The sequence below is a fragment of the Xiphias gladius genome, chromosome 18 (assembly GCF_016859285.1).
Source record: "Xiphias gladius isolate SHS-SW01 ecotype Sanya breed wild chromosome 18, ASM1685928v1, whole genome shotgun sequence".
NCBI classification, from domain to species: domain Eukaryota; kingdom Metazoa; phylum Chordata; class Actinopteri; order Istiophoriformes; family Xiphiidae; genus Xiphias; species Xiphias gladius.
The window spans coordinates 1,444,847-1,454,715 of NC_053417.1; positions in this window are offsets into that span (position 1 = coordinate 1,444,847).

Sequence of the window (9,869 nt, forward strand, 5' to 3'; positions counted from 1 at the left end):
GTGATATTACCTTGTCAACCTCCAGCTGCTCCATTCAGCACCAATTTGACAGTTAAAAGTGTACTATCATGGGAGGAAGCAGCATTTCTGCTCCAGCACTGAGGTGTTCAGCAGGATTAAGGCCAAACAAATCGATGCAGCATAACCACAAACCAAAAGGACCAACACACCACGCATTTCCAGCTTTGCTGAGGTGCAAGGTTGTGAAAAGATAACAAAAAGTTTATCTGTTAACAGCAGGCCCTGGTGATGACACTTCAACTGTACTGTACTGCATACTGTGCATGACAAAATTATTTCAACACAAGATCCACGTTAATTATTTTTTTGGAGGTTTCAATCACTTTGAGATGCTGTCAGCAGAAACACGTGTTGTCATGACTTTATGGACATTATATAACCCTGTTCCATTTCCAGTTTTGTCCTTTAAATTCCGGTTGCCATTGCGGGCTATTGTAAAAAGTCATGGCCCTTATTGGTTTCCCACCCAGTACTACTATTTCTCAAAGTTGGGGGCACTCGTCCATATTCTAGAGGAGGTTATGACCTGACAACACCACACCCAGTCAAAGTTACATTCAGCAATAACTAGCTAACAACTAGCTCAACCATCTTACTTTGTGATGCAGTAATTGTTTCATGGTCAAAATTTTTAAATATTTTTTAAATATGATGATACAGGTTAATAAATTATTAACATTATTTCCATTCTTCACAAACAAAAATCAGATGATATTTCAATTTGTTGGTCTGGAAGCTGGTTTATCAACATGAATTAAAACAAATCTTTTCACCTAACCATAATATGACCATAATATATAATGTATATGTTACTGATAATGTGATTTTGAATAATCATCTTGTTACACAATAATTGTAACAAGCTTGACTCTGCAGTGTAATAGTGTAACTAAAATCAGATGAGTCTCCACTGTGACTCTGTATTTGTATGAAGAAATATTGTATTAACATGTTTTGGACGGCCACTCAGACAGCAACTGTTATAATATCATATTGTTCTAAACAAATCAGTGTTACCCCTAGAATTTTTTTCGGGCCTGGTGGTACGCACCAAAAAAACCCTAAACAGGCATGCGGGATGGCATACCTGCGCAGTCAGCTTCAGTCAGATGGTGCAGCAGGCGGTCTGCAATTTAAATTGCCTTCTAATTTTTGTTTGCCGGTTATATTCAAGACTTAAAACAAAGTGATTACAAAGAGAGGATGGCTTAATGAGCTGCATTTATTGCATAAAAATAAAATGTGTGACCTATGACCTTTGCAAAACATTAGCTCATCATGAACACAGTGTGCATGATTCATTGCTGTGCTTTATATTCCTTGGCTTGGATAAAAATTTCACCATGGCTTCAAACTATATCAGTTAAGTAAGACAATCTATTTGTGTTGTTTTCTTCATTATTGCCTATCAAAAAAAGGAAACGTAATTAGAACAAAAATGTAAGCTGAACACATTTCCATTTTGTTTTAAAATGATGTGAGATCAACAATTTGGAACTTAACATGGATAGTCTGGTACAACCAAAGGCTAAATGTAATGGGGGGACACTAGGACCCAGGCACAATTTGGCCAATTAAGGTGAGAGCACCTCAGCGTTAAGAGGCTCATACCGCTCTAGTGTGTCAGCTTCATTCCTGTGCCCATCCCCTCTTGGTAAGCAAACATACTGTTTGTGTTTTAATTAGGATTGTTTGATTGTAAGGGTAATGTAGGGGTGCAAATGCGCCCTGAGGTCCTGGATTTTTTTTATGTAAATTGATTGAATTTGTTGGATTTTTACTACACTGATTGAATTAAAAAATGTGGGTCTGCCAACAATTTATTGTCTCTTTTGTAAAGGGTCCTAACAGTCCAGGAGTAACGTTAGTGGCAGTGGCAAGGTATGAGATTGCCTCTTTACTATGAAGTTATGTTTACCTGTGGTTAGTCTGAGATTAATGTGTCGTGTTTAATTCACAGGCCAAGTGCCGGTTGCCATTTAATTTATATTGTTCATTTTAAATTGGTTTAGTCGTTTTACTAGATTGAGTATAGTGTTATTTATACTTTTATCTTTCTTAGTGCTGCAGCTGGTGTTGGCCTCCAGTTACTGGAGTAGCTGATGCAGTGGGAGTTCACCTGCTGATTTGTGGTGATATCATTTAAGGTTTGATGTGGCACTAGTAGTAGTTTTGGTGGTTTTCTGTTGGGGGAGAAAAAGGGATTTATTTTTTGTGTAGTTTTGGTTATCCACTGATAGTATATTTCCAGTGCATCGACCGGCTGAAGACGCTTCAACTTTTAACTTCTACTGAACTGATGTCAGTGACCCTGATTGTAATAAATCAGCCTGTAATGGTAATTTGACCCAAACTTACTGTTGGCTTCCTTATTGAAGTTCACCGGTATTCATATCAAAGCCTAAACGGAGGTCATATATATTTCGGGTTCTTTAACCATTCTGGGTCCCAGCCAGATACTGACTCTTTCTCTCTCACCTGCCCCTCTCCCTACTTCTCCATCTGTATTTTTGTTTGGCTCTGGAGAAAATGTTAATACATATTTGGTTGTCTGTCCCCCACGTTAGAGCTTTCTCTGTTTTTAGGCGGCTTCATGCTCACAGGTAGCAAACCTGCATCCCATGCACTTACAGTCTCTTTGCCGTCATTTTTGGTATTTAAAAAAAAAGATTTTTTTTTTTTAGTCTGGTGGGGGTTCTTGTTGGTCTGGCAACCCGCCAGGCCTGTATAATTGTAAGGGAAACACTGCACATAAATACCAACACATTCTGACCAGTCACCATGACTGTTATACAGTAAAAGGACCAACTTATCCTAGAGCTCCGCAGGAGAACTGAACTATTTAGTGTCACTTTGTAGATAGTAGTGGATGTTTGTCAGACTGCAGAAGAAAATCTCATTTTCTTAGTCTTTCATTATTTTAGCTCAGTCCTTCACACCATACGTTAGATAATAAAACTGCTAAGATATTTGATTAAATGTAAGCCCTAGGTGATCACAAGCAGCAAATATCAGTATACAAATGTGACACATTTACACTTCCTGTGTAGTGGGGAAGTTAAAGATAAAATCAACAGTTGGAGGACTTCCCTGTTGCTGAAACATTTTTAGGTAAATATGGTACCCTCAAAAACTCCACAATAGAACTTGGCATGGAAAAATGGACTGTACACCACTTTCTGCTAACAATCCCACCTAGCTAGTTAGCTAGCTAGCTAGGTAACATGAGCAGCCTTGTTAAGCTGTCTTAAAAGCATTTAGTTATTGTATCTATGTCTGTGTTTATTTACAGCAGCAGCCTCTAGTTTGTTGATTCATTTACCTTAGCATTGTTGTTGTTCTGGCTAAGAGGAGCAAACTGTTTAAATCTGGTAGCAGTTGATGAGCTTGCTAATTTAAGAAGCAGGTCTTAACGTTCTAATTTATGAAGCACCACTTTCACAAAAAGTGTCATGAAATAAAAGGTGACATAAAATAAAAACATCATTGGGAAAATGCCATTATGAAATAAAAACAAACTTCTGAATTTAGGGTATTTCTACAATGGAATAAAATAATATTCTGTGAAACTGTTATTCTTACACTAAAAATATTGAAAACATTTCATAATGATATTTTTCATATTTTTCAATTATTTCACAAATGGTATATTCATTAACATATTTTACACAAATTATTCACATTTATTTATATCACAATGTATATTTAATTTATTTGAGATTGAACAAACTGAAAGCGTAAACAAGGAAGTCTGTATTTTCCTCTTTTTTTATGCAGTTGTTAGTAGGTAACATTGATTGCCGGGGTATAGGTTGTCTAACTTTGTGCAGCTGTATTCTGTAATGCTCAGTACACTTGTTAAACAGAAGAACTATGAAAGGGACAAACTCAATCACATGTTTGTGCTACAAGCATGTTTCCAACTCTAACAGACACAGTAATAGCTAGTGTTACTTGGATTAATTGCACACAGAGAAATAGCCCTCCTGACATGTTTGTGGCAACATATCAGATCCTGACAATGTGGTCAAGACCAAAGGCTTCTTAATACATTTCCTGTGTGTGTATGTGTGTAGCTTTCAGTACAGCCAAGTCTTTGCTGTGAATGAGTTTGTCACATCTCACAGATGACGACCTCTTTCCTAATAAATTTAAGAAAATATAATCTGTCCTTGTCAGTGCATGAGAGTCTTGAGCTGTCTATTCCACACCCTCACTATGAGTAGGGCCACAGTCTCATCAGGCGGTCTGCTCAGGACATAAGAGGGACATTTAAATGGCCTGATAAGAACAGACCACTATAACAAAGGGATCCTGGGAGTGAAATTATTGCAGCTCAGAAGACAAAAAGAGACGTTCAAGGCTGATGGATCATATCTTGATTGAGAGCAAACTCAATATATTTCCGTGAATGAAGCCAGTGATTAAGGCTGCTAGCCATTCACTGGTGTTTTTATTGAAGCGGCCAAAGTCCCTCATTTTCAGAGGATCCAAAGACAAATCAACATAATTATAAATATGATGATTATTTTTAATACTTGAACGAAAATCCTTTGCAGTCAATGACTGCCTGAAGTCTGGAGTCCATGGACATCACCAAATGCTGAGTTGCCTCCCTTGAGATGCTTTGCCATGCCTTTACTGCAGCTGCCTTCAGTTACTGCTTGTTTGTGGGTCTTTCTGCCTTCAGTTTTTTCTTCAGTAAGTGAAAAGCATGCTCAGTTGGGTTGAGGTCAGGTGACTGACTTCAAATTCATCAGTCTACTATCAGAAGCCGTGACTTCCTGACTCATTGGATCTCCGGTCTCTGCTTCAAAGGATCACACAGCAATGACTGGACTCAAATAAAGAAAATTTATTAACTATTGTCTACTAACACAGAATAAATGCAATGACTAATAATTAAGATGCAAGATGGAACAAAAGAATATTAGTAACCGATAGCTGATTTGTGGGTAATTTCATAAATTGATAAATGATAGGGGAGAATATGTTTAGGCTTTGGATGATATTGCTACATCACTATATGGATCCTAGGGCATCTATAAATTAAGTTTCAAGCAATGGAAAATATTTTTCGACATCAACCCAGTCATGAGCAAAAAAACAGATAGCTTTGCCTACTTTTTTTTGAGGTCTGGAGTCTTTTGGCTGGACCCAAAGCAGTTGGTAGCTGTGGTCTGTAAACTTTATGGCGGACTCCAGGTGGATCCTCCCTGAGGCGTTGTTGGTTACCTAAGTGGCAGGCTCTGCCCATGTTCTCTGCTGTTTCAGCGTTTGGAAGTCTGCCAGCAGACTCTTCCTTGGAAGCGCAGATAATTTCTCCGTAGGCAGTTGGGCAGACAGGTTGTCTGCCTGTGGCTCTTGCGGGTGCAGAAGAGATGAGTTGAGGAAAAATGAATGCCTCTAATTACTGTACCTAACTTTCACTAGATGACTTAAGAAGGGATTGGTGTCTCTTCAAAGTGGAACCAAAGTTATGACTACAAGTTATAAAAGAGAACATATTCTAGAAAAGCCTCCGCTTTCTTGATTATTGATACTGTTGACTTTGCTTGCGCAATACAGGAGCTACAAGTTGCACGTATTGATTAAAAACTCAACTTGAAAAATATGCGGCTAACTAACAAACAAAGTATTCAAGGACAAATATGATGAAAGAACAGCGCTGCAAAACGAGATGTACAAGACAAGGAACGAACTAAGACTAAAACAGTAAACAGAACTAACACATAAATTATTAAACATAAACTTTATACGAGGGTCCGCCTGCCTTTATCTCCCCATGGGGGATGCTGGACACATCGTGTGCGTGGTGCCATTTGTCCATCTGTTGGGCTCTTTTTTTCTTCTTTCAACTGACAAAGAGCATGATTTCTCTATATTTTCATATAGTTAAAATTGGAGTTTAGGCGCGAAGGTAACATATCTGTCTGCCACAATGGCCCATAAAAACATTAAGAAAACAATATATGAACTACCGGTGATATTGGTAATTGGAAGGGAAACTTGAGGATTCCATTTCGGTACATTGTCCACAAACCTTCAACACAATCCAAGTGGCTAACTGAACTAACACCAAGGATGAACAATTTCTAGTATTATAAATAAATCATAGATCAATAATAATAATCTCACAATAAAATAAGAAAACATTGTCTCAAGCCTATTTGATTATATGGAAGATGCTTAGACAGTCACTAGGTTGCAGTATGGTTACATGTTAGAAATTGGTTTAGATCTTGCAATGCACATTTCAGAATCGTGAGAGCTGTCTCTGGTTTATGTCCCCTACAATGAAGGCGTGTCTTGATTGTAGACCGTGACAATGATACACTTGCCTCTGCAATTGTGCTCTTGACCTGGCTAGATGTAGTGAGGGTTTTTCTTTACTAAGAAAAGACTTCTGCGATCATCCACTTTATCTGTCGTCCATGGTCTTCAAGGCCTTTTGGTGTTGCTGAGCTCGTCAGTGGATTTCTTTCAAGAATGTACCAAATTGTTGTTTTGAGCGCTCCTAAGGTTTCTGCTATCTGTCTGATAGGTTTTTGTTTTTTTCATCTTAATGATGGTCTCCTTCATTTGCATTGACATCTCTTTGGACCGCATATTGAGAGTTCCCATGAACAGCTATGAGATGCAAATTCAACACTTGAAATCAACTCCAGACCTTTTATCGGCTTAATTTATCATGAAACAACAAGGGAACAGGCTACACCTGGCCATGAAACTGACCAACTGTCAATTGTCCGATTACCTTTGAGCCTTTGAAAATGAGGGACTATGTATAAAAATTGCTGTAATTCCTAAAGTGTTACTGTTTGACCTACAGCCATGTTGCAGCTGCCCTGCTACAGACCTGAGAGAAAATATGGGTAACATTTTACTTCATAAGGAGGATACAAACATTTCATAAATGGTTTAACACACAATAGTGTAGTTGTAAGATATAAAATCCTTTTAAAGGTTTTATTAATGTACAGTGTTTGTCATCAACTACAGGTTGTCATATTAAGACATATTTTATATTATTACAACTGTGTTTTACTATATTGTCATTCATTATCTGTTCATACAGCAGTCTCCACTTATGGATATCCATAGGAGGAGTTATAGTTGTTAACAAATACATTAATAAACACTTAGATCAGCTCACAGCTACATTAGTTTCTTATACACCAGTTATTGCTTGTTTATTTACTGTTAATTTCCCGTATTTTGCATTTATAAAGTTAAAGTGTTACCCAAATAGGTGTAACATATGGGAAGAAAGTTGTGCACCTATGTGGGTTTCCATCCTTTTTATTCACATCAATTTGTGAATAAAAAAACCTGAGTGGAAAAGCTAGAAATTCAAAAAATCTCAACATGGAATGGAAAAACACTTAAAACTTTAATCATGACATATATGATGTATGTGACCTAAACATTCACTGAAGCTTCTGCTCCAATGAAGACACTGAAAATAACAGCAGATGAAAACAGAGCCATAATGAGACTGTTATGTTCCTTAAATCAATACATGAAACAAACAGAAATTTCAGATTTCCATTGTGTTTTTTTAAGTTGTTTTTCACCATTTGAGGTTTGACAGGTGTTCTTTTAATTGTGTCATCATGTTGCACCCTCTTCTTCTGCAGTGGTTTAATGGCACTGACTGGAACAGTAGGTCCACCCATTGTTTATATTGACAAACCAACTTCTAACATTCAAATAATAGCAGTGGATGGAAACATCCAGTAATCTGAATTTTCTTTTGTTTAATTTTTTGGAATTCAGTTGAAATTTGCACTACATTTGGATGGAAACCAACCTACTCTTAAGCCTCACATGGTGCTTTTATCACTGACATTACAAGTTGAGATCTCTGCTTTACGGGTGGAGACTGAGTCTGCTATAGTTGCCATTCAGGCCACCACAGAGAGCCATAGTCCGGCCATAAAAAACTTGAAATGTGGGGCTAGAGAAACATTGGACATTGTAATGTCACCACAGACAGACATGAAAAAACTTTGGGAGAAAAAGCAAACAAAGAAAACAAACAGTAAAATGATTACCTAAACTATCTGTTGTAAATATCGTTCACAGTTTATAGACCGAACTTTGACCACTGTACTTACAGTTTTCCTTAGTTTAGAAATCAGATTGAATTGCCATGTTGTTGACAATAGCTAATTTCTGTTTTGGAGTTGGGATTATTTTTCTTCTTTTTCCCTTATCAGCCTCTAATTGTAACATCTGGATTCTGTTTCAGAAGTATGAAAACACTATTCAGAATCTCAAGTACATTTGTAACTGCACTAATAATTAAAAATCCAGCCTTGAACAGAGGCTTTTTCAAGAGTATACTGTGTGTTTTTTACTACCACTGCACCGTTGCTTAGACAGCAGCAGTTTGAAATGACTGATGTGTCTATCTGTCTGTCAGTGTAAATGGAAATCGTCAGTGGGCTGAAACCAGAATCTTTCAGACATGACTGTAAATCAACTGACCCACAGCATCTGCCTGTTAAATTCCGCTTGTTTTTGAGGTGTGTGGAAGGGAATGTGTATTTGTATGTTTGTGTGAGCTCCTAAGCTGTACCTTTACCAATCATATTGTTTGAGGATGCATATGAACTATTATTCAATAGTTTCCCATGAATGACATTGTGATGATACCATGCACAAACAATGACATGATATGTAAATAAATAAATGTGTAAATTAAAGTGTCCTGTTGACATATTCATAATTCAAACTCGAACATTTTCCTCCATCAGGGAATGAATACTCAATTTCACGAGTGAATCAATGTTACATTTAGACAGTGTTTTTATATACACAAATATAAATATATATAGATATAGATATATAGATAGATATCGATAGATAGATATCGACATTGATAGATAGATAGATATCGACATTGATCGATATGTATATATATATATATATATATATATATAGAGAGAGATATATAGCTATAGATATAGATATGTACATGTACATATATCTTTACATATATATACACACACACACACACATATATATATATATATATATATACACACACACACATATATATACATACACACACACACACACGTATATATGCACATATATACACATAGACACATATACACATGTATATATACACATATATACACATACATTTATATATACACACATATATGTATATATACACATATATACACATACATTTATATATACACACATATATATACATATATACATATACACATCTATATACACATATATATACATATATACATATACACATCTATATACAAACACACATATATATATACATATACACATATATATATACATATACACATATACACGTATATATATATATATACACATATACACATATACACATACATATATACATATATATACATATACATATACACATATACACATATATACATATACATACATATACATATACACATATATATACATATACACATATATACATATACATACATATACATATACACATATATATACATATACACATATATATACATACTTACACACCCACATACACAGACACATATACATACATACGTACACGCACACACACACACACACACACACACACACACACACACACACACACACACACACACACACACACACACACTCACACACACATATATATACATACACATATATATACATATACATATAAATACTGTCTAAATGTAACAGTGATTCATATTTTTCAAGATAGGTAATCAATTCATGATCCCCTAACTTCATACTGTAATCCCTATGGGTGGTCTTCTTTTTTTTTTTTTTTTTTAAAACAAACAAAAACAGACAGACAGACAGAC